Source organism: Balaenoptera acutorostrata, chromosome 17 (genome assembly GCF_949987535.1).
Source record: "Balaenoptera acutorostrata chromosome 17, mBalAcu1.1, whole genome shotgun sequence".
NCBI classification, from domain to species: domain Eukaryota; kingdom Metazoa; phylum Chordata; class Mammalia; order Artiodactyla; family Balaenopteridae; genus Balaenoptera; species Balaenoptera acutorostrata.
In genome coordinates this window covers 14,088,643-14,113,947 of record NC_080080.1, presented here as the reverse complement: position 1 = coordinate 14,113,947, position 25,305 = coordinate 14,088,643, and the positions used below count along the sequence as shown (strand labels likewise).

General features: G+C 36.8%; 1 long non-coding RNA gene across 1 annotated transcript in view; it reads right to left on the bottom strand.

The window, feature by feature from the left end:
• LOC130705543 (uncharacterized) overlaps window positions 1-25,305 on the bottom strand; it is a 155,138-nt gene that overhangs the window by 27,501 nt on the left and 102,332 nt on the right. The window contains exon 3 of the long non-coding RNA XR_009005828.1: window positions 4,047-4,135. This is a non-coding gene — a long non-coding RNA (uncharacterized LOC130705543). The remainder of the gene's footprint in view (window positions 1-4,046; window positions 4,136-25,305) is intronic.

Sequence of the window (25,305 nt, the reverse complement as noted above, 5' to 3'; positions counted from 1 at the left end):
ATTTTACTGCTTTTTTTGAGACACACTACATTAAATATTGTTTTTTAATTATTTTTAGTTGCTGGACTATTTATTTTTATATGACTTTGTGCAGCACTGGTTGCAAAGCAGTTGGGTTATACAGGCTACCTGAATTCTTTCATCTACCAAACATGCCATCTGTGCTTTCTGGTCAAGAAGAATCATTCCAAACGCTTATGATGATGCCCTGATGTTGATATAGTAAAACAATGATCTTGGAATGGATGCTCTGGTGGTTCCCCCAAATTTCCCTAAAACAAATATTTCATTGAAATTATTTGCATTCTAAACGGCCCTAAATTTTGCCTCAGAAATCCTAGGTTCACATTTCAGCTTTACTTTGCTAACTGAACAACAAAACTGTGACTGTTTTGAAGTCAGGAAAGATGCATTATCATCTTCTCACATTGCCAGAGTTTCAGCAATTGGCCATCCAGGGCACATAGTAAACATTCAGTATAAGTGTATAAGTGTGTAAGGATTCAGCCATTTCCAAATCTTCTAGTTGTCTTCATAAAGTCCTGGATTAAACAGTCTTTCTGGTATCATTATGAATCAATTCCTGAAGAATTTAATTACCTATAACTTTGGCAGGCATGACTCTTCCTTAAGATGGCATCTCAGGTAAAGAGCTGCACTCCCCACACAGTAGAATGCTGCCTTGAATAAGGATAAATATTTTGAGTTTGCTTAAATGCATGAAGAAACGAAAGAAGGAATAGAAAAAAAGATATAGAAAGAGAGAAAGGAAATAAAAGGAGAATTTAAGGCAATTCTTTAGGGAAAAAAATCTGTTACAATAACTCTTTGACTGAAATAACCAATCAATATGTCCAAGAAGCCTGAAAATATAATTTTTTCCATGTTGGAACATCTCTAGATGTTTTAGGTTAACTGTTTAAATATAAGAAATAAGTGGGGCTTCCCTGGTGGCGCAGTGGTTGAGAATCTGCCTGCTAATGCAGGGGACACGGGTTCGAGCCCTGGTCTGGAACATCCCACATGCCACGGAGCAACTAGGCCCGTGAGCCACAACTACTGAGCCTGCGCGTCTGGAGCCTGTGCTCCACAACAAGAGAGGCTGCAATAGTGAGAGGCCCGCGCACCGCGATGAAGAGTGACCCCCGCTTGCCACAACTAGAGAAAGCCCTCGCACAGAAACCAAGGCCCAACACAGTCAAAAATAAATATAAAAATAAATAAATAAATACATAAACTAGGGGAAAAAAAGAACAATATGACTGACAACTACCTTTAAAAAAAAAAAAAAGAAGTAATACACAGACTTCGCCATACTTACACGTCTCCTTTTATCACCATGGTTACTCCTATTTAAATTTATCAGCACTGATGGACACTTAGTAATGCACTTATATTGAAGAGGCTAGGTGGGTTTGAGCAGTGTGATGACTGCTAAATTGTTTTTTTCCCAGATGATCGAAGTGTCACCTGTTTTTCCCTTTTACCTTTTACTTATAAAGGGAAACACATCAAGGGCCTTCTGAAGCTTCCTCTTCATCCTAAAGGAGCTTCACATTAATGTTCTTTCATCATTAATTGCTGGGTATTCTGAAATGTTTTCTCCCCTGAAGTCATAAGTCACAAGTTTCTGATGTTTTGTCTAATCTCTCTCTCTCTCCCTCTCTCTCTCTCTCAGCATTCTGGTTCTCTGGAGACAAGTGTCATGGAAATGTTTTTGGATAGATAAAAATGCATTCATTCCTCAGTCTCCACTGACCCTGTTATTCAAAGAGTCAATATCTGTAAGGATGGCAGGCGCATTAACCAAAACAAGTATTTTTCTTCTCCAAGTATTGTAATTACTGATGCTTTGGACTTTTCCTGCTACATCCATCATCCTAAGGTTATCCTTGAAAAAGTATTGCCTGAGTCTAGAGCTCTTAAGTCAACATGAATGGTAATAGAAAGCATTTATTAAACACCATTGAGTACTTACTCTTCTAAAAGCTTTTTTTGGTAAAAACTTTTACAATCCCCAGTGGCATCCCTTAGACACTTACTGACTTAAAAATGCCACAGCCAAAATCCTTAATGTGGAAGCTAGGTCTCATTTGGGAATGGCCCTGTGCCATGGGTATACACCCAACACAGTGGACTTTCTTCTTGATTTAAATTCCTAGTCTCACTCTAGCATATTGGAAAGGACAGATGCTAAAAGAAGAGAAAGCAGAGTTTGTGAACTTGGAGAGAACAGTGAGAGAACCCCAGAATGAGGCAGGGTTTAAGCAATAGAGTCCAGAAATTTTTGTTGTATACCAGGAAGCATGCTAGAAGCTTGGAACCCCAAGAAAGGAAAATCAAACCTCTCGGATAACCTGGAAAGACACAAATAAGGATCAATCACAAGAGTGACAGAAGCTAGAAGTTCAGGCTATTGCTTTGGGGCTGACACCTAGGTAGACTGTGCCATTTCCCTTTCAGAAACTTTGTGCTCTAGTTCCTAGATGCAGACAGACTAAGTATATTGCCAAATCTAATCCAATTGACCAGTGGTAGACTCGACATTCAGACTTCCAAGACTATCTATGTTTTCTATCATGCAGGTTGGGGACAGACTATGAACGTCCTTGAATGCTATGCTGAAAGCATTTTGACATTATTCAGTAGGCAACAGGGAGCCACTGACATTTTTTGAGCAATAGACTGACATATTATCGTCTATGGGCAATCTCTTTTCAACTAATAAATGTGGTTTGTTTTTGTCTGGTGAGGAGAAGTATACTGTGGTGAATCTTCTCAAATCCTTTTTAGGAAGAGGGGGAAAATAAATGTATAAAGAATAAAATAGACAAAAAGCAAAAAAACCCAAATAAATACATAAAGTATGTTTCCAGTAGAACAAAAAAAACCAAAAACCAAAACCAGAGAAACAGGAAGCATGAGTCACATAAATCATAACCAACCAGAGTTCCAAGTAATTTTTTCCTTACAAAAGTTCTTGACACATGGTCAATATATGTTAATTGGTATATTTTTCTGTAGTTAATTTCCCTTATTCTCTAGTTTTGCTCTTCTAAGTAATTTCACCATCCAATTTATAATTGTAGCATGCAAGAATGTAAACATAATAATTTTTTCTTACAGCAGAAGAATGGAGTACAAAGGTCTTGTTTCAGACAGCTAAGTGATTTATAGTAAAGCCTACTAGACAATTCTGAAAACATAATTCAGATCTCCTGAGCTTTCTGCTTTTTTAAAGTTAACAGTTACTGGTGGAAAGGAATATTAGGTTTGAAAAATGACACACACAGTATAAAGAAGACATAGTCAATTGACTGTGCTAGGTACCAAAGTTTACATTTATTTCTTCTGCAATGCTAATAATTCAGCACTCCATTAACACTACATTTTTTTAAAATCTTTTTTTTTTTGGTTTTATCTTTCCTGCCTTTGTTGAAAGCTCCCTCTCATCGTGCTGATTTCTGACAACCTGTTGGAGGGTAATGATAACACATTTTCTCCTCTGAGCCATATTACAGCACCGCTTCCTGACAACCCTGTCTCAGGCTGAACAAATTATTTGCACCCTGCCTGATTTGTTTCCATGTTTGTAATTCAACTACAATTTGTTCCTTCCCATGGCTAAATGAAAATGTGGTCATCAGATGCAAACCTTCCTGTTTGAGCATCATAAATAATACGTTTCTAGAGTGCAACACATAAATATTTTACTAACCACAATATAGGTTTTAGGAAATGGCAGAATGAAAGTGGTAGAGAAAATATTTCCTAAAGATTCATTTTTACAGTATTTAGAGGCCATTTTATGGCTTGGTGCATTCATTAGGCTCTTTAAGAAAGTGTTTCTCATCCAAAGAATCTAAAAATGTGTGTAATCTAAATTTAGTAATCTAAAGATGTGTGCTTCTCAATTCCTTGACATATCAGGTTTAAGTTTTCTTTCTGGTTGAGTTGGGATGTAATATATCATCAAGTATTCCTGGGCCTGATTTTAATTCATTCACTGCCTTTTTTTTTTTTTTTTTTCTACATAGCATCCTTACCTCCCAGGCAAATGAAGAGACACTGTAGAATAATGAAGTTTATACTGAAGATAAATTCTTCTCACTCCTGCTGGGCCAGTCACCTGAAACTACAAGAGAGAAAAAAATAGGTGGAGATTTGGGGGAGAGGGGTTGGCAATGAGAGCAGTACCATAAACAAAATTCTTCTCTTCTCCAAGTTAAAAGAATTTTGCTTAAAAATATATTCCCTTTGGCCTGAAAACCTATTTCCCATGTCCTGTAGTTTCTGTTCCGTAGGTGTCCTGAAAATAATTGGCTATTTAAAGAACCTCAAAAAAATTGCCCATCACAGAGCCAACCGCCTCTTGGTACTTTCCCTCTGAGACTCTTATTAATTTTTAATCAGCTTGCTGCTGTTTCAGGTCTTTAGGACTCCTGTAAGTAAAGGAAAATACCACGTGGGTGGCAGAGGAGGAGAGAGTAAACAAACGCAGAGGGAAACTCAGACAAAGGCTGGTGTGGCTTCAACAAAGATGGAGTTAAAGCTGTTTTAGAGGAGAAAACCACTCCCTCGGCTGGACCAAATGTGGGAATTAGAACCCCATTTCTCTCTAGCTGCTTGACTGGTACAGATTACATGCACTCCTTGGCCTTTATTTCCATAGATGAATGCTACTTCTGGGCTTTTGCTCTAAGAAGGGCATAATGACTTGATTCTCTAGGAATATTTCTTCTAATTCTTCTGCTTTTTCTAATAGATGCCTAAATCCTACCCTTGTCTCCAACCTCTCTCATTCGCTCTCTCCCTCCTTCCCCACCCCGCTGCCTTGCTCTCCCTGCAGTGTTTTGGGGCTAATTTCTCACATGATTTTCTATTTGGGTCAACTGTAAGTCCAGTCTGTGAGAAAGAATTTGTTATAATTTATATCATGATAAACAACAACCTCATGTAAAGTGGTTCAAATAGAGTAATAACTAAATATTTCTTCCTACCACCCAGTGACCCCAAAGCATATCTGATACCTTGATCTCAACGTTTTGTTTATTTATTGGCATAGGGATTGCAAACATCGCAGATTTGTAAATTGAAGGAGTTAAACATCGGTTAGACAAATCACTGGGGGAAGGGATTATTTGACTTGGTCTTCAGTTCACAGTGTATCTCTGACCACAGGCAAGTCCTATGTCCTAGAGTTGGGAAGAGCAAAATTTCCTTGGGTTTAGGAAAGTGGATTGCTAAGGCTTTCTAAAGTGCAACCATTCATAATATTCCAAAGATCATCTTGTTAGCGGACCTAGAGATATCAGTTATGATTTTGCTCCCACATAATGAAGTGAGGAGTGGTGAGGTAAGAGGGGAAAGGGGTGGAAGGGGAGAGGTATAAAAGGAGAGAGAGTGGAGAAAGAATTACACACACACACACACAACTGAGTGACATAAGTTGTCTTTTATTTTCTATCAGGGTAAAGACCCTCCTCACATAAATAGGGAAAAGGTTTTCTTGATTATTATTATCCTCAAATATTATACCTTCCTTCCTTCTTGTATTATAACAGATTAAATCAGCTGGCAACTGCTACATGAGAGATGACAGAAAGGAGATACAAGTGGTTCTGAATCATCTAGCTTAAAACCATCTGATGACTTCAAGTTCAGGCAAAGTAATAACTACATTCCATTCCAATATCTGAGAACACTCAGCCACTAAATTTGATGCTACCCAAGGCTGATAGTAATGTGTGATGAATTAATGATTGGTTCATTAGATGAGTGAACAATAGCCTTGAATCAAGAATAAAATTCTAAATTTTAAATTTTAATTTCTCCTAACATGTAGTAAGTATATAATACACTTATAAAAGTTTGCTGGAAGACTCAGCGTTCTAAAAGGAGAACACCATCATGCAATGGTTTGCCACCAGCTTCAAGATGAAGTTCACGGTCCTTAATAGGACTTCAAGTGTCCCCCCAGCCTGGCCTCTGCTTGCTTGTGCAGCCTTAACTGTGGCACAGTTCTTCACCTGCCCAGGCTCAAGGCACACCAGACTACCTGATGACAAATCTTGATCTTGCTTTTTGTGCCTCCATAAGTTGGCAAAATCTATTCCCTGGGGGTTTTTTTCTGCTGTTCTTTCTACCTCACTAGCTTCCAGGGAGTCTGCAGGACTCAGCTGAAGCATTTCCTCCTCTGTGAGGAAATTTCATTTCCTCCTCTGTGAGGAGACTGCAGGACTCAGCTGAAGCATTTCCTCCTCTGTGACCTTATTCTCTGTGCCTCATACAAACAGGGTAAAACCTATCAGTTTATCACATTGGATTACTTGCTGGTTTTTCTGAGGGAAGAAAGGAAGTCATTGTTCTTCATCTCGAAAACCTTGCACAATGCCTGTCTTACAGCAGGATCGCAACACACATTTGTGCCATTAATATTTCTCTCTAATGTGGAGCTGCCATTTTAGAACACAGTGGAATCCTGGTCATTTCTGAGGGCCATCCCGCCAACCCCCTCCCCATTCTCCCCCACCCAGTAGGTGTGATCAGGTAGCCGGCTACACTGTGATTCTTGGTACCAATGAAAAGATCATTTGTCTGGGTGGTTTTTCTCTTCTTTCTACCTTCTAAGTGGAAAGAAATCATCTGAGGGAGAAGGCCCCTAACTGGCAACACAGGAGTTAGTAAAAGGCAAGGGGATGGTGATCTGAAACCCAGCAATCCGACGCTTAGGTTTTCATTCCATTTCACATCAGGGTACAAAGTATAAAGATGCTTCTTCTACACTGGTGTTACATTTTAAAATATTTTGTTTTAATATTTAATTAATATTTAGTTTATTCATTGGTAATGCTCAAAGTGGTCATTTACAAGTACATGGAAAAAACTTACCTAAGTGATTTCCTAGAAAAAATGTTATCCCCTCAGGAAAGCCTTCTTTAAGAGCATACTTCTGGGAGGAATCCTTAAAAGAATATTTATAAATATAATTTTCCATTTTTCTACTACACTGCAAGCTTCTAGAAAAAGGAAAGACTACTCTGTTTATTTTGTTTTGTTTTCAAGTCCATAGCTACAGGAACTAGCAGAATAACTAGTCTATGGTTGGTACATATTAAATGTCTATGGATGAATGTGGGGTAGATAGAAGGAAGGAGGGGAGGAGGGAGCGAGGGAAGGACAAACCTGTAGGTCAGCAAAAAGAGCTACAGTTCACTCATCTTTTCCAAGAATCTGTTATGAATAGGCCACATATTCCTGAGGAAAAGGATGCCTAAAATAATGCAGGATATAATGAGAAACACAGGAAATTTTCAAATACTAATCATGTACTGGAGTTAGGCTGTGAAGGACTCTTTAGGCCTCAGATAAGAATTTTTACACTTTATTTTGTTGGTTGGAAATTAAGTGGCAATTGAGGATTTTTCAACAGCTTTATTGAGGAGCAAATGACATACCGTTAGTTGCATTATTTAAAGTGTAAAGATTCATACGTTTTGAACTATGTTTACACTTGTGAAACTATCACCACAATTAAGATAATGAACATATCCAATCCTGTCAAAAGTTTCCTCATGTCTCTTTGGAATTTCTCCCATACATCCGTTCCCACCCCAGGCCCCAAGCGAACATTGATCTGATTTCTGTCACTGTAGATTAGTTGCATTTTCTAGTATTTTATATAAATTAAATCATACAGTATATACTCCATTTTGGTTGGCTTTTTTCACTCAACATATTTATTTTGATATCCATCCATGCCTTTGTGTGTGTCAATAGTCCATTGCTTCTTCTTACTGAGTAGTATTCCATTTTATGGCTATTACAAATAAAGCTTCAAAGAACATGTGTGCACAAGTGTTTGTATTAACATGTGTTTTAATTTCTCCTGGATAAATGCACAGAAATGGAATGACTGGATCATATAGTAAGTGTATGTTAACTTCTCGAGAAACTTCCAAACTGTTTTCCATGGTGGTTGAACCATTTTACATTCCCACTGATAGTGTATGAAAATTGCAAGTGCTCCACATCCTCAGCAATACTTGATATGATCATTCTTTTAACTTTAGATATTCTGAAAGTGTCCATTGGAATCTCATGGTTTCAATTTTCATTTCCTTTATGATTAATGATGTTGAGAATCTTTTCATATATCTTCCATGGTGAAGTGTCTGTTCAAATATTTCACCCATTTTTTCAGGGTATTGTTTGTTTTTTATTATTAACTTTGTGAGTTCTTTGCATATTCTGGATATAAATCCTTTAATATTTGATATGGAAATATTTTCACCCAAATCTGTGGTTGTCTTTTCACTCTCTTAACGGTATCTTTTGAAGTGAAGTTTTAAACTTTTGGTGAAATCCAAATTTATTGATATTTTTTTCTTTTATAGATTGTACCTTGGGAGTTAAATGAAACAAATCTTTGGTTAATCCAAAGTCATAAATTTTTTTTCCAATGTTTTCCTCTAGAAAGGTTTTGGTCTACGATCAATATTGGCTTATTTTTGCATATGATTCAAGGCATGGATTCAAGTTCGTATCTTTACAAGTGAGCACCCAACTGTTCCCGCATGACTTGTTGATAAGATTATCTTTCCTCCACTGCATTGCCTTTGCACTTTTTTCAAAAATCAAATGACTAAATAAGTGTGGGTCTAATTGTGGATGCTCTGCTCTGTTTTATTGATTTGTCTGTCTTAAGAAAAAACTAGACTATTCTGATTGGTCTAGCTTTATGACAAGTAGTGAAATTTGGGAGTCTAAGTTCTCAGACTTTGTTCTTTTTTAGGCAAATTATTTTGAGTATTCTCTCTCCTTTGCATTTCCGCATGAATTTTACAATTACCTTTCTGTAATTTAAAAAAAAATAAAGAGGATGTCTTATAGCACATTTGTTTATTTTTTAAAATATTGCTATGCTTATTCTATTATTTTATTGAATTTTATTTTATTTTTTTATACAGCAGGTTCTTATTAGTCATCCATTTTATACACATCAGTGTCTACATGTCAATTCCAATCTCCCAATTCATCTCACCACCACCCCCACCCACCACTGCTTTCCACCCTTTGTGTCCATACATTTGTTCTCTACATCTGTGTCTCTATTTCTGCCTTGCAAGCCAGCTCATCTGTACCATTTTTCTAGGTTCCACATATATGCGTTAATATGTGATATGTGTTTTTCTCTTTCTGACTTACTTCACTCTGTATGACAGTCTCTAGATTCATCCACGTCTCTACAAATGACCCAATTTCGTTCCTTTTTATGGCTGAGTAATATTGCATTGTATATATGTACCACTTCTTCTTTATCCATTTGTCTGTCGATGGGCATTTAGGTTGCTTCCATGACCTGGCTATTGTAAATAGTGCTGCAATGAACATTGGGGTGCATGTGTCTTTTTGAATTATGGTTTTCTCTGGGTATATGCCCAGTAGTGGGATTGCTGGGTCATATGGTAATTCTATTTTTAGTTTTCTAAGGAACCTCCATACTGTTCTCCACAGTGGCTGTATCAATTTACATTCCCACCAAGAGTGCAAGAGGGTTTCCTTTTCTCCACACCCTCTCCAGCATTTGTTGTTTGTAGATTTTCTGATGATGCCCATTCTAACTGGTGTGAGGTGATACCTCATTGTAGTTTTGATTTACATTTCTCTAATAATTAGTGATGTTGAGCAGCTTTTCATGTGCTTCTTGGCCATATGTATGTCCTCTGGAGAAATGTCTATTTAGGTCTTCTGCCCATTTTTTGGATTGGGTTGTTTGTTTTTTTCAATAATGAGCTGCATGAGCTGTTTATATATTTTGGAGATTAATCCTTTGATGATTCGTTTGCAAATATTTTTTCCAATTCTGAGGGTTGTCTTTTCGTCTTGTTTGTAGTTTCCTTTGCTTTGCAAAAGCTCTTAAGTTTCATTAGGTCCCATTTGTTTATTTTTATTTTTATTTCCATTACTCTAGGAGGTGGATCAAAGAAGATCTTGCTGTGATTTATGTCAAAGAGTGTTCTTCCTATGTTTTCCTCTAAGAGTTTTATAGTGTCCAGTCTTACATTTAGCTCTCTAATCCATTTTGAGTTTATTTTTCTCTATGGTGTTAGGGAGTGTTCTAATTTCATTATTTGCATGTAGCTGTCCAGTTTTCCCAGCACCACTTATTGAAGAGACTGTCTTTTCTCCACTGTATATCCTTGCCTCCTTTGTCATAGATTAGTTGACCAGAGGTGCATGGGTTTATCTCTGGGCTTTCTATCCTGTTCCACTGATCTATATTTCTGTTTTTGTGCCAGTACCATATTGTCTTGATTACTATAGCTTTGTAGTATAGTCTGAAGTCAGGGAGTCTGTTTCCTCCAGCTCCGTTTTTTTCTCTCAAGACTGCTTTGGCTATTCGGGGTCTTTTGTGTCTCCATACAAATTTTAAGATTTTTTGTTCTGGTTCTGTAAAAAATGCCATTGGTAATTTGATAGGGATTGCTTTCAATCTGTAGACTGCTTTGGGTAGTATAGTCATTTTCACAATATTGATTCTTCCAATCCAAGAACATGGTATATCTCTCCATCTGTTGTTATCATCTTTAATTTCTTTCATCAGTGTCTTATAGTTTTCTGCATACAGGTCTTTTGTCTCCCTAGGTAGGTTTATTCCTAGGTATTGTATTCTTTTTGTTGCAATGGTAAGTGGGAGTGTTTCCTTAATTTCTCTTTCAGATTTTTCATCATTAGTGTATAGGAATGCAAGAGATTTCTGTGCATTAATTTTGTATCCTGCTACTTTACCAAATTCATTGATTAGCTCTAGTAGATTTCTGGTGGCATCTTTAGGATTCTCTATGTATAGTATCATGTCATCTGCAAACAGTTTTATTTCTTCTTTTCCCATTTGTATTCCTTTTGTTTCTTTTTCTTCTCTGATTGCTGCGGCTAGGACTTCCAAAACTATGTTGAATAATAGTGGCGAGAGTGGATATCCTTGTCTTGTTCCTGATCTTAGAGGAAATGCTTTCAGTTTTTCACCATTGAGAATGATGTTTGCTGTGGGTTTGTCATATATGGCCTTTATTATATTGAATTAGGTTCCCTCTATGTCCACTTTCTGGAGAGTTTTTATCATAAATGGGTGTTGAATATTGTCAAAACTTTTTCTGCATCTATTGAGATGATCATATGGTTTTTATTCTTCAATTTGTTAATACAGTGTATCACATTGATTGATTTGCATATGTTGAAGAATCCTTGCATCCTTGGGATAAACCCCACTTGATCATGGTGTATGATCCTTTTAATGTGTTGTTGGATTCTGTTTGCTAGTATTTTGTTGAGGACTTTTGCATCTATATTCATCAGTGATATTGGTCTGTAATTATCTTTTTTTGTAGTATCTTTGCCTGGTTTTGGTATCAGGGTGATGGTGGCCTCATAGAATGAGTTTGGGAATGTTCCTTCCTCTGCAATTTTTTGGAAGAGTTTGAGAAGGATGGGTGTTAGCTCTTCTCTAAATGTTTGACAGAATTCACCTGTGAAGCCATCTGGTCCTGGAATTTTATTTGTTGGAAGATTGTAAATTAGAGTTTCAATTTCATTACTTCTGGTTAGTCTGTTCGTATTTTCTGTATCTTCCTGGTTCAGTCTCAGAAGGTCATGCTTTTCTAAGAATTTGCCCATTTCTTTCAGGTTGTCCATTTTATTGGCATAGAGTTGCTTGTAGTAGTCTCTTAGGATGCTTTGTATTTCTGCGGTGTCTGTTGTAACTTCTCCTTCTTCCTTTCTAATTTTATTGATTTGAGTCCTCTCCCTCTTTTTCTTGATGAGTCTGGCTAATGGCTTATCAATTTTGTTTATCTTCTCAAAGAACCAGCTTTTAGTTTTATTGATCTTTGCTATTGTTTTCTTTGTTTCTATTTCATTTATTTCTGCTCTGATCTTTATGATTTCTTTCCTTCTGCTAACTTTGGGTTTTGTTTTTGCTTCTTTCTCTAGTTCCTTTAGGTGTAAGGTTAGATTGTTTATTTGAAATTTTTCTTGTTTCTTGACGTAGGCTTGTATAGCTATAAACTTCCCTATTAGAACTGCTTTTGCTGCATCACATAGGTTTTGGATCGTCAAGTTTTCATTATCATTTGTCTCTAGGTATTTTCTGATTTCCTCTTTGATTTCTTCAGTGATCTCTTGGTTATTTAGTAACATATTGTTTAGCCTCCATGTGTTTGTGTTTTTTACGTTTTTTTCCCTGTAATTGATTTCTAATCTCATACCATTGTGGTCAGAAAAGATGCTTGATATGAGTTCAATTTTCTTAAATTTACTGAGGCTTGATTTGTGACCCAGGATGTGATCTATCCTGGAGAATGTTCCGTGCGCACTTGAGAAGAACGTGTAATCTGCTGTTTTAGGATGGAATGTCCTATAAATATCAATTAAATCTATCTGGTCTATTGTGTCATTTAAAGCTTGTGTTTCCTTATTAATTTTCTGTTTGGATGATCTGTCCATTGGTGTAAGTGAGGTGTTAAAGTCCCCCACTATTATTGTGTTACTGTCGATTTCCTCTTTTAGAGCTGCTAGCAGTTGCCTTATGTATTGAGGTGCTCCTATGTTGGGTGCATATATATTTATAATTGTTATATCTTCTTCTTGGATTGATCCCTTGATCATTATGTAGTGTCCTTCCTTGTCTCTTGTAACCTTCTTTATTTTACAGTCTATCTTCTCTGATATGAGTATTGCCACTCTAGATTTCTTTTGATTTCCATTTGCATGGAATATCTTTTTCCATCCCCTCACTTTCAGTCTGTATGTGTCCCTAGGTCTGAAGTGGGTCTCTTGTAGACAGCATATATATGGGTCTTGTTTTTGTATCCATTCAGCGAGCCTGTGTCTTTTGGTTGGAGCATTTAATCCATTCACGTTTAAGGTAATTATCGATATGTATGTTCCTATGACCGTTTTCTTAATTGTTTTGGGTTTGTTTTTGTAGGTCCTTTTCTTCTCTTGTGTTTCCCACTTAGAGAAGTTCCTTTAGCATTTGTTGTAGAGCTGGTTTGGTGGTGCTGAATTCTCTTAGCTTTTGCTTGTCTGTGAAGCTTTTGATTTCTCCATCGAATCTGAATGAGATCCTTTCCGGGTAGAGTAATCTTGGCTGTAGGTTCTTCCCTTTCATCACTTTAAGTATATCATGCCACTCCCTTCTGGCTTGTAGAGTTTCTGCTGAGAAATCAGCTGTTAACCTTATGGGAGTTCCCTTGTATGTTATTTGTCATTTTTCCTTTGCTACTTTCAATAATTTTTCTTTGTCTTTAATTTTTGCTAATTTGATTACTGTGTGTCTCGGCATGTTTCTCCTTGGGTGTATCCTGTATGGGACTGCCTGTACTTCCTGGACTTCGGTGGCTATTTCCTTTCCCATGTTAGGGAAGTTTTTGACTATAATCTCTTCAAATATTTTCTCGGGTCCTTTCTCTCTCTCTTCTCCTTCTGGGACCCCTATAATGCATATGTTGTTGCGTTTAATGTTGTCCCAGTGGTCTCTTAGGCTGTCTTCATTTCTTTTCATTCTTTTTTCTTTATTCTGTTCCACAGCAGTGAATTCCACCATTCTGTCTTCCAGGTCACTTACCCATTCTTCTGCCTCAGTTATTCTGCTATTCATTCCTTCTAGTATATTTTTCATTTCAGTTATTGTGTTGTTCATCTCTGTTTGTTTGTTCTTTAATTCTTCTAGATCTTTGTTAAACATTTCTTGCATCTTCTCGATCTTTGCCTCCATTTTTTTTCTGAGGTCCCAGATCATCTTCACTATCATTATTCTGAATTCTTTTTCTGGAAGCTTGCCTACCTCCACTTCATTTAGTTGTTTCTCTGGGGTTTTATCTTGTTCATTCATCTGGTACATAGCCCTCTACCTTTTCATCTTGTCTATCTTTCTGTGAATATGGTTTTTGTTCCACAGGCTGCAGGACTGTACTTCTTCTTGCCTCTGCTGTCTCCCCTCTGTTTATTTTTTATTTAAAGTATAGTTGATTTACAATATTAAATTAGTTTCAGGTATACAACATAGTGATTCAATATTTTTATAGATTATCCTGTATTTAAAGTTATTACAAATTAATAGCTATATTTCCCTGTGCTATACAATATATTCTTGTTGCTTACCTATTTTACATATAGTAGTTTGTATCGCTTAATCCCATATCCCTATTTTTCCCCTTCTCCCTTCCCTCTCCCAGTGGTAACCACTAGTTTGTTCTCTATATTAGTGAGTCTATTTCTGTTTTGTTATATTCACTTGTTTTTTTTATTTTTTAGACTCCACATATAAGTGATAACATACAGTATTTGTCGTCCTCTGTCTGACTTATTTCACAAAGCATAATACACTCCAGGCCCATTTATGTCGTTGCCAATGGGAAAATTTTATTCCCTTTTATGGTTGAGTAAAATTCCATTAGATAGATAGATAGATAGATAGATAGATAGATAGATAGATAGATAAATAGATACACATCATCTTTACCCATTCATTTGTTGATGGAGAAAAGTTGCTTCCATATCTTGGCTATTGTAAATAACATTGGGTTGTATGTAATCTTTTCAAACTAGTGTTTTTATTTTCTTCTGATATATACCCAGGAGTGGAATTATTGGGTCGTATGGTAGCTTTATTTTTAGTTTTTTGAGGAACCTCCATACTGTTTTCCACAATGACTGCACCAAGCTACCCTCCCACCAACAGTGTATTAGGGTTCCCTCTTCTCCACATCCTAACCAACATTTGTTTTTTGTAGACTTTTTGATGATAGCCATTCTCACAGGTGTGAAGTGATAGCTCAATGTGGGTTTGATTTGCATTTCTCTGATGATTAGTGATGTTGAGTATCTTTTCACGTGCCTCCTGGCCATCTGTATATCTTCTTTGGAAAAAAATATCTATTCATCTGGGTTTTTTTTTTTTTTTTTGATATTGAGTTGTATGAACTGCTTATGTATTTTGAATATTAACCTCTTATCAGTCATATCATTTGCTAATATTTTCTCCCATTCAGTCTTTTTGTTTCGTTGATCATTTCCTTTGCTGTGCAAGAGCTTTTAAGTTTACTTAGGTCCCATTTGTGTACTTTTGCTTTTGTTTCTTTTGCCTTAGATGACAGATCCAAAAAAATATTGCTAGGATTTATGTCAAAGAGTGTTTTGCCTGTGTTCTCATCTAGGATTTTTATGGCGTCAGGTCTTACGTTTAGGTCTTTAATCCATCTTGAGTTTATTTTTGTACATTGTGTGAGAAAATGTTCTAATTTCATTCTTTCATATGTAGCTGGCCAGTTTTCCCAGCACCACTTATTGAAAAGACTATCATTTCTCCATTGCATCTTCTTGTCTCCTTTGCTGTAGATTAATTGACCTAAGTGTGTGGGTTTATTTCTAGGCTCTCTATTATGTTCCATTGATCTATGTGTCTGTTTTTGTGCCAGTACCATGCTGTTTTGATAACTGTCACTTTGTACTATAGTCTGAAGTCAGGGAGAATGATGCCTCCAGCTTTGTTCTTTTTTCTCAGGATTGCTTGGGCAATTTGGGATCTTTTGTGGTTCCATATGAATTTTAGGATTATTTGTTCTAGCTCTGTGAAAACTGTCATGGGTATTTTGATAGGGATTGTAATAAATCTGTAGATTGCTTTGGGTAGTATGGTCATTTTAACAATATTAATTCTTCCAATCCATGAACACAGAATATCTTTCCATTTCTTTGTACCATCCTCAGTTTTCTTCATCAATATTTTATAGTTTTCAGAGTATAGGTCTTTTACCTCCTTGGTTAAGTTTATTCCTAGGTATTTTTTCTTTCTGATATGATTTTTAGTGGAGTTGTTTTCTTGCTTTCTCTTTCTGATAGTTCATTATTAGTTTATAGAAAAGCAACAGATTTCTGTATATTAATGTTGTACGCAGCAACTTTACTAAATTCATTTATTAGTTCTAATAGTTTTTGGTGGAGACTTTAGGGTTTTTTATATAAAGTATCATGTCATCTGCAAATAGTGAAACTTTTACTTCTTTCCTTCCAATTTGGATGCCTTTTATGTCTCTTTCTTGACTGATTGCTATGGCTAGGACTTCCAATACTATGCTAAATAGAAGTGGTGAGAGTGATCATCCTTGTCTTGTTCCTAAATTTAGAGGAAAGGCTTTCACCTTTTCACCCCTGAGTATGATGTTAGTTGTGGATTTGTCATAAATGATCTTTATAAAGTTGAGATATGTTTTCTCTATGCCAACTTTGTTGAGAGTTTTTATTATGAATGGATTTTGAATTTTGTGAAATGCTTTTTCTGTGTCTATTGAGATGATAATGTGATTTTTATCCTTCCTTTTGTTAATGTGGTGTATCACATTGATTGATATGAGGATATTGAACCATCTTTACATCCCTGGAATAACTCCCACTCCACCATCTTGATCTCCTCTCTCTTATAACACATTTAAAAGTACATATACTGGTTAGTTACAATCCTAGAAAGTTATGTTTTTGCATTACTAAAATATCCTTTTGCCATGAACGACACTTTAATTGTTTTGGAAGAAGATTTTTTTCCCCTTAGACAGAATTATACTACAGCAATAAGTAGCTCCAAGGTCTGTATGACCTACAATAACAAAGGCTTATTTCTTTCTAGGAAACCTGTCTATTGCAAGTTGTCTGAAGCTCTGTTCCATATTGTTTCCATTTTCAGATCTGAGCTCAAGGAGCAGCCTCTACTTGGGATGGTACAAGTCTTATAACAGACTATAACAGGAAGGAAGAGAGATGGTGCAACCACTCTTGGTTCTTAAATTTTTGCTGAGAAGTCCCATGTCACATCTATTCACATTTCATTGGCTAAAGCCAGACACATGGGCAAATCTGATGTCAGTGAAATAAAAAGTATAATTCTCCCAGAGAGAGGGCATCATAAGAAATGTTTATAATTATTTTTAACAGAATAACATTTATCACAGATCCTAAATAGCTCTTTACATGACCTCTTTTAGAATGGTGCATTAATTTGAAAATTGACACATTAATTTAATGTACAATAAATTTTTCATGGAAATATTAAGGTAGCCCACTCATTTTCCCTGGCTTGGCTATGCTCTTATCCCTCCTCAACCACACTCCTCTTAATTCCAGTCAAGAAAACTTTGGGCTACTTTGACTTCACAGCTTAGTGTCACATCATATATTTCTGGGAAAAGTGGGAGTGTTATTTCCTATATCATTGTTTTGCCCATCCTCTCTTCTCCCTTTCTTCTATTATTTAATATTTGCTTAGAGATATGTACAGAAAATTTAGAAACATGTGTAATTCAGTAACTAACAAATTCTGCCTAAATAGATTTAAACTTAAACGGGAATAGAGAAGTTGATTGTCTGGAATCCAATAAAAGCCATAATTAATTGAGTATTCAGTGTGTGCCAGTCATGATTCTAAGTGACTTACCTGCATTTTCTAATTTAATGCTTCTGAGAATGCTATTAAGTACATACCATTGTTATAGTGTGAATAGCACTGAGGAAATAGGTGCATAGAGATGTTAAATAACTTGTATAAGAACTCTCAAGTATTGAGTCCTGATTCAAATCCAGGCCTGTCTGACTCCAGAACCTAAGTCTATAACACTATAATTCAGAAGATGGGCTTCAAACAATCTCAAAGTTCTTAACTGACAATCCCTAGGATTTTTAAACAGGCAAGGCTGAAATTTTAATATCAAAGGCAAATAGTACATTTTCTATGAAGTCATCTGCATCTGGGCAAGGCAAGCTGTAGATCTCAGACTAATTTTGGAGAAATTTCAGTGCAGATGAATAAATAATCTTAATTATAGTATATTTCAAAGCTATATAGAGGTATCACCTTAAAGTTCAGATAGAAACAAATTTTCTAAATAAGTTGTGATTAGGATTCTCTGGCTGATACAAAGTCATTCAACAAATATTAGTTGCATCACAATATAATTATAACTTCATTCCATTTAAAAAGAAAAGACCTTAAAAGCCTCAACAAAATATTAGCAAAGTGAATCCAGCCCCCGATTAAGAGAATTATACATGATAACTAAGTGGGACTTATTCCAGAAATGTAAGAGTTGTACTAAGGAATCATTCAATGTAATATATCACATTAATAGAAGAAAGGGAAAAAGGGGGGGAAAAACCCAGAATTGTCTCAAATCATGAAGAAAAAGCTTTTGACAAAATATAACACCCTTTCATGATAAAAACATGGAACAAACTAAAAATAGAATACAACTCACTCAGCATGATAAAGGGCATTTATGAAAATCCCACAAGGAACACCGTGCTCAATGGTTAAAGACTGAAAGCTTTCCTTCCCCTTAAAATCAGGAACAAGACAAGGATGGCTGACTTTGTGATATCTATTCAACACTGCATGGAGGTTCTAGCTAGAGAAACTAGGCAAGACAAAAAGAAAAGGCAACCAAATTGGAAAGAAAGAGGTAAAATTATATTTATTCCCATTTGATAAGGTCTTATATATAGAAAAATTTTAAAAACCCACAAAAACTCTGTTAGAGCTAATAAATTAATTCAGCAAAGTGCAGGATACAAGGTCAACACAAAGAAATCAGTTTTAGATGTATATACGAGCACTGGACAATCCCAGAATAAAAGTAAGTAAACACTTCATTTATAATTGGATCAAAAAGTGTGATATTGGCATCAAGGTAGACGTATTGATCGATGGAACACAATAGAGTTCAGAAAAAGCTTTTTTATTACTAAGGGCCAATGCCACTTGAACACGTGTGTGAGCCTGAGAATTTTTTCATTCCCAGAACTGCAATATCAAAAGTTTAATCAAAATTTTAGCAATGGAGGAAACGATAATGTCTATAATGTCTTTTTGTCTAGTGGTATTTAAGATGTGCTAAGTTGAACCCCAAAGCTTTTGAAGAGTTGCCTTGAAAGCTGCAGAGAAAGATTAAGAGGGGATGGAGACACGTCATGGTGGCGCTATCCCACCGAAACCACACCAGCAAGAATAGCTCCAGTTTAATCTATTTTGTTTATGGTGTCTCCCCATAAGGTTATGGTAGACACATCAAATATGTAAAATATGTATTTTATTTCAAGATTTCATGGAGTTTGAAAGGGACCGGACAGAAGCATTTCTGTTATTTACTTGTAATCCCAATTATATTATCTTTGAAAGTAATGAGTGATGACTGCTTTCCATAAAGCCAGTAGAACCTATAATCTTATATCGCATAGAATTTTCAGCACACTTAACTCTTTCATGATGTGAACATACTAGTGATGTAGGCAGTAGAACTAATAAGATTCCTGTTTTTCATATGAAAAATTGAGATACAGAAGCTACACTCTAACCAGGTGGCAGCCAAGCTAAGAACCAAACTCAAGTATTTTTTTGCACTCCAAATTCAGTGTTCTTGGTGTCTGCAGCTCTATCTCTAGCGCTTAGTATATTTATTCTAAAATACTTAAAAGGAAATCTTTAGGAGGCTTAGGAACAGGGCCTAAAGAATAGATCCCTGATATTTAAAACTGGCTAAAGCCTACTGTGGCCTTATGGATTTTTGGAATATGGTTTGCCACTACTTAGGTGCCTCACCAAAATTCACATCTTCCCAGAACTTGTGAATGGAACTTTACTTAGAAATGGGGTTTTGCAGATACAGTCAAGTTAAAGTCATATCAAATTAGGGTGGGTTCTAAATCCAATAAAACTGTCCTTATAAGAAGAGAGAAATTTGGACATACAGACACAGATGTACAAGGGAGAAAGCCAAGAGAAGACAGAGATGGAGTGATGGAGTTACAAGCCAAGCAACGCCAAGAATTTCCTGCAACCACAAGAAGCTAGAAGAGGCAAAAAAGAATTCTCACCTACGAGCTACAGAGGGAACATGGCCCTGCTGACATTTTGATTCAGACTTATAGGCTCTTAAACTGTGTGACAATAAATTTCTGTTATTTTAAGCCACGTAGTTTGTTACTCTTTGCACTGTAACTCTAGAAAACTAATACTGGGTCTGTTTAGAAAGAGTCTTTGATTCCACTCTTAACTCAGTGGTCCCTGGAGTGGAGCTGGTTCAGAGCCTGAGAGGCATTAGTAAGGGTTTCCCTAGAATAACAAGGGAGGAAAGTGCTTATCAAATGTGGATAAGATTGACCTGAGAAAAATGGAGGTGTTCTCCACAAGGCCCACCAGTTTGGTGCAAAGAGAGTAAGCCTTCAAAAATAGAGAGCTAGGATCTAATTCTCGATATGTCACCATCCAAAAGTGAGACTTGTGCAAGGCACTTACTCTCTCCAGGCCTTTTTCTTGTGCTATAAAAAGGGAATAATTTCTCTGGATTTACTAATTTTCAAAGGGATACTGTGTGTCTGACAACAAAATGTGAAATATTTTGAGAAGTCTAGAACTATTCAATCCTTTATCATAGAGGACTATGAAAATATAAACCAATCTAATTATTTATATTTTTTTAATTTTGTGAGCTAGACTCTTCAAATATGGGGTGAGGAAATCAAATGGTTATTTCATTTCCAAAGTTTCTATCCTTTTCTTAACCTAACTGCAGAGCCTATAAAGGAAAAATTCCATGTTCGGTTTTTCTATTAACCTAGCTTGTTAAAGCTTCCACCACTTCAGGAAAATAATAACAACATCAAAAAGGAAGCAAAACAGGGCCATTACAACCCTCATAGCAGGGAATAAAAATTACCTTCATTCATGCCTCAAGTGGAAGAATTAGAGGTTTTGAAAACAATTGAGGCAAGTGACCAGTCATTTGCTTTCTTGCTCTCAGATCCACTTCCTGCTCTTTCCATATCACCAGAGGGCAGATCCCTGAAAAGTATAGAGGCCTTAGAGAGCCAGTAGGAATCCCTGGAGGCAAAGAGGGGAGCTGTGATGCGTCTCCTTCTCTCTCTGCCATGGGCAGAGTCTCTAGAAGGGACTGTGTTTTCTCTGTGGCTCCAGCACCTTCCCTTCCACCCGCAATCCCTCCCTCTCACAGGCTCAGTTGCTGTGTGTGAGAATCACTGCGATTCTAGCTTCCAGTGTTTTGTCCTGACTCCTGTTCTGGCAACACAGCCCCCACCTATTTTACCTCCAGCCTTGAGATAGGATTGGGTTCCTAGCGTTTTTAATTTCATTTTTTTTCACCCTCCCCATTGGTCTTTCATCTCTTCTAGCATCTTTGTTACTAATTTCCTATATAAATGTTTCTCTGATTTATTTGGAATGGTTTTTATTTTTCTGGATGGACCTTTATTGAATCACTAAGTAAAATTATTTTGTCTCTGCATGGAAGAAGTCATAAATATTTCCAAATTTTTCTGACTCTCTAGCCTTGGAAAAGATTGATTGTCCTTAATATACAGTATAGCATTGAAAAACGATAGCCAATTATTTACCCTGCTATAAATGCATGTAACACAAGAGCACATGATTAAACCTTTACTTCTCTTTTCTCTAGAATGAGTTTGGAGACAATTGTGAAAACAAACTTTTCAGAGGCGACAGGGAGGGGTGGGTGGTAGGTAACGGAGAAGAAAGGATGAACAGAATGTTCAGCTTTGCTTGGAATGTTTCTGTGTGTAGTCAGAGCGCACACTCAGACCTTCTAACCAGTGAACTCTTTCTTGTCCTACAAAATTCAGCTCAGATATTACTGTCTGGGACAGATACTGCTAGCTGTTCGCAAACATTCATGTTCTCTTCTTCATGGTCTACACAGTTATTTTACATTTCTCAACCTCCTGTGTTGGTAGGTGTAGCCATGTGTCTTATGTCTACTCATGGAATATAAACATAGTGACACTACCATTTCTGAGCATGGCTTATAAAAATATCTTGAGTTGCCTTGTCCATGCTTTCTCCCTTTCTGCCTGCTGACAAGAAGAAAAGCAAGATGACCTGGGAAGCTATGGGCTGAAGATGGCACAGCTCTGTCAGCCTGATCTCTGAAATACTCCATGGTGGAGAGTTGATTTACCGACCCATTCACCCACTGAGAACTGTTAAATGAGCCAAAATAAATTATTTTGAGCTATTATACAGCTGGGGCGTATGAATTATAGCACCTAGCATGTCCCTAACCAATATACTCCCTCCAAAGTCCTTCTTAACTTCTGTAGAAGTAGCAGTTTCCTATTTTATGTACCTCATTTATATCTCTGTGGCAACACTTTTCAAATTGGATTAGAGTTAATTGTTCATAATTATTTCTCTCTCTCTACTTCTCTGTCTCTCTTTAGAACATGGGCTTCACAAAGACAGGGAAAAGGTCTCATATACCTTTGTATCCCCAGTACCAAGCATTAGGTATGGAGCATACATGGTCTCAAGAATTTGAATTGAATGGACAGGAATTGTAGTCTGCCTTCCCTTACCCCATCCTTCCTAAGATGAAAATCTTGTCCCTGAACTCTGAACCTTTTTAACCAGTACCCACTATTTGCTGCCAAACCTATCACCCCAACCATCTACTCATCTATTTGAAGTTTTTACTTGAGACTTCTGTATGTCAACCATTCCCGTTCTCCCCACTTTGTTACAGAACGGTCTGACCTCGGAGCCCTATCTATCTTCATTATGACCCATGGACTTCAGTTTCAGCATGGAAGTAATGCTTACACAATATCCTGGGTGATAAAAAATTAGTATCATGTCTTTATGAGCTTATGATAAGATCTCCCTGAATTCATACTCTGAGCTGTGTTATTTATTTAATTGGAAGAATTATAAGCCTGGAAACCTCTGATTTCTAAATTTAACCATTGTTAGTTATAATCCTGAATTAAACAAACTAACAACCCTGAAAACCCATGAGTCCTGAGGTAAGAACAAACGTCAACTCAATGAAATGCAGTTTTAGAAGAACAAGAACAAGAACAGTAATAGCAGGATATGTCTTTATGTTCTTTATTCAGCAACAGTGAGAGTAGAAGATGCATTTTGAACATCTATTCACCTCACTGGTACTTTGATGTTAAGAATTGTACAGATTCCTAGTTTATTCCATTGCAAAGTCATTGAATCATAAAGTGTCAGGGCTGGAAGTTTCCTTTCAATTCATGTAGGCTTGACATGTTGAGGAATGCGGACCTTTTGAAAGTACATTTTCAAAGTTGTGGGCGCACACACACACACACACACACACACACACACACACATTATGTATAATTTCAATGGCTCAAGTTTCCATGGAGGGCACGCATGATCTTTCATCCACCCATGGAAGCCCATTAATGAAATCTTGTGTGCACTAACAAATAAGTGTGGATATCAGCTATGAAGTTTACTCCTACAGCAATAAAGTGCAATAAATGTCACACTCATTAATTTATCAATTTCTCCACATTAAGTTGTACCTACTTCCAGCTCCTATAGACTGGGCTCATAGAAGAGTCCATCTCAATCTTCATTGAGAAGGCTGTTGCATCCATTTCCCAGGACTATGTAAAGGTTTTACATAGTGCAGATCATCAATGGAGTTTACACTTATTATGGCTGATGTGCTCCTGGTCCAGGGCCACAAAGCTCCTGTTGCTAAACTTGGGTCGGCAATCTTTCTTTGTGGCTCTAGAAGTTTCACTCCAAGTATTATGTCACATAAGCATCACCAAGCCATCCCAACATAGGAATTGTCACCTCTAGGGGAAAGGGAGGATGGTCACCATGCATGAGGATGGGGATATTGCTATGGATTAATCCTTGAGGTCCTCAAACTCCAATCCCATTCCCAGTTCCATGGGAGAAACTCTAAAGGCTTCTCAGCTCCTACAGTTTTTACCTCCTATGCTCCATCTTCTGGGAGAATTCAGCATAAATTTTTTCAACTGCTTTTTGCAGGATAGGAAGGCAGTGTACCTTAATATTTGAGTCCCTGAGCTTTGGAACCAGACTAGTTGAGTTCAAGTTCCAACTTTAATTCTTTCTAACTATGAATGCATTAGTTTTCTAGGGCTGCCATAACAAATTACCACAAACTTGGTGACTTAAAACAACTGAAATTTATTATCTCATAGTTTTGGAGGCCAGAAGTATAAAATCAAGGTGTCAACAGGATTGATTCTTTTGGAGAAGCTGAGGGAAAATCTGTTCCTTGCCTCTCTCCTCATTTCTGGTAGTTGCCAGCAACCCTTGGCTTTGGTTGGCATGTAGATGCGTCACTTCAATGTCTGCCTCCATCTTCACATCACTTCCTCTTCCTTTTTCTTCTTTTATAAGGACACTTGTCATTCAATTTAGTCATTTGATTTTATCCAGGATGATCTCATCTCAAGATTTTAAACTTAATTACATCTGCAAAGACCATTTTCCCAAATAAAACCACATTCACAGATTCTGGGTGAACATATCTTTTGAAGGACCAGCATTCAACCCACTACAGCAAACTTAAGAAATTTTTAACTGCATAGTGTTCACTCTGGTCCTTTGTATAATGAAGAATGATGATAATAATAATAGTAAACTGCTCCATAAATTTACTGAGGATAAAAGAAGCTTATACATGTAAAGAGCTTAAAGACTTCCTAATAAACAATAAATATTCTTTGCTAAGCAGTATTTGCTATAATGGGGAATTAACTTCTGAATAGTTGTTAATTTGTGCTCTTGGGTCAATTCAAAGTCCCATTAACAATACCTAAGGCAAGAAAGCACAAGGGGGCTAATAAACTCTTGTTTATGAAGATGAGGAAAATATGCACACTGGAAAACACAAATTACTCTGTCTCATTTCTGTAGCTATTTTGCCTTCGTACTGAGAGAGAGTTTTAGCGGTGGAAATGTCAACAGTCTAGCAAGTTGCCTTCTATTTAGCCCAGAGGATATAACAATTTCCAGTGATAGGATGCCAGGAATGAAACGAAATGTATTTTAAAAATCAGAACCAAACCAGGCTTTAACATAGAGAATTTAATAGAGGGAACTGGCAAACCAGTGGGGACCGAAAAGACAAAAACAAAACACTGAAGTAACACAGACATAGTCACTGCAGGAAACAGCTATCATTCCCAGCTAAGGGAGCAAAGGAAAGGGGTTGGAGTCATGGGGACTTAGAAGCATAGAGGAAGGGCTCTGTGGAGTTAGGAACCAAAGTCCTAAGGAGGTGTACTGCTCAGATGGTGCTGATGTCTCTGAAGTTTAAATAAAGACTGCTGAACTGGGTTTAGACCTTGAGGGAGGGGCTTTGTCCCTCTTGTGCTTCCCGGTCAGTGGAAGATGAGTCTGGCTCTGAGAGTGTGGGAAAACCCAGA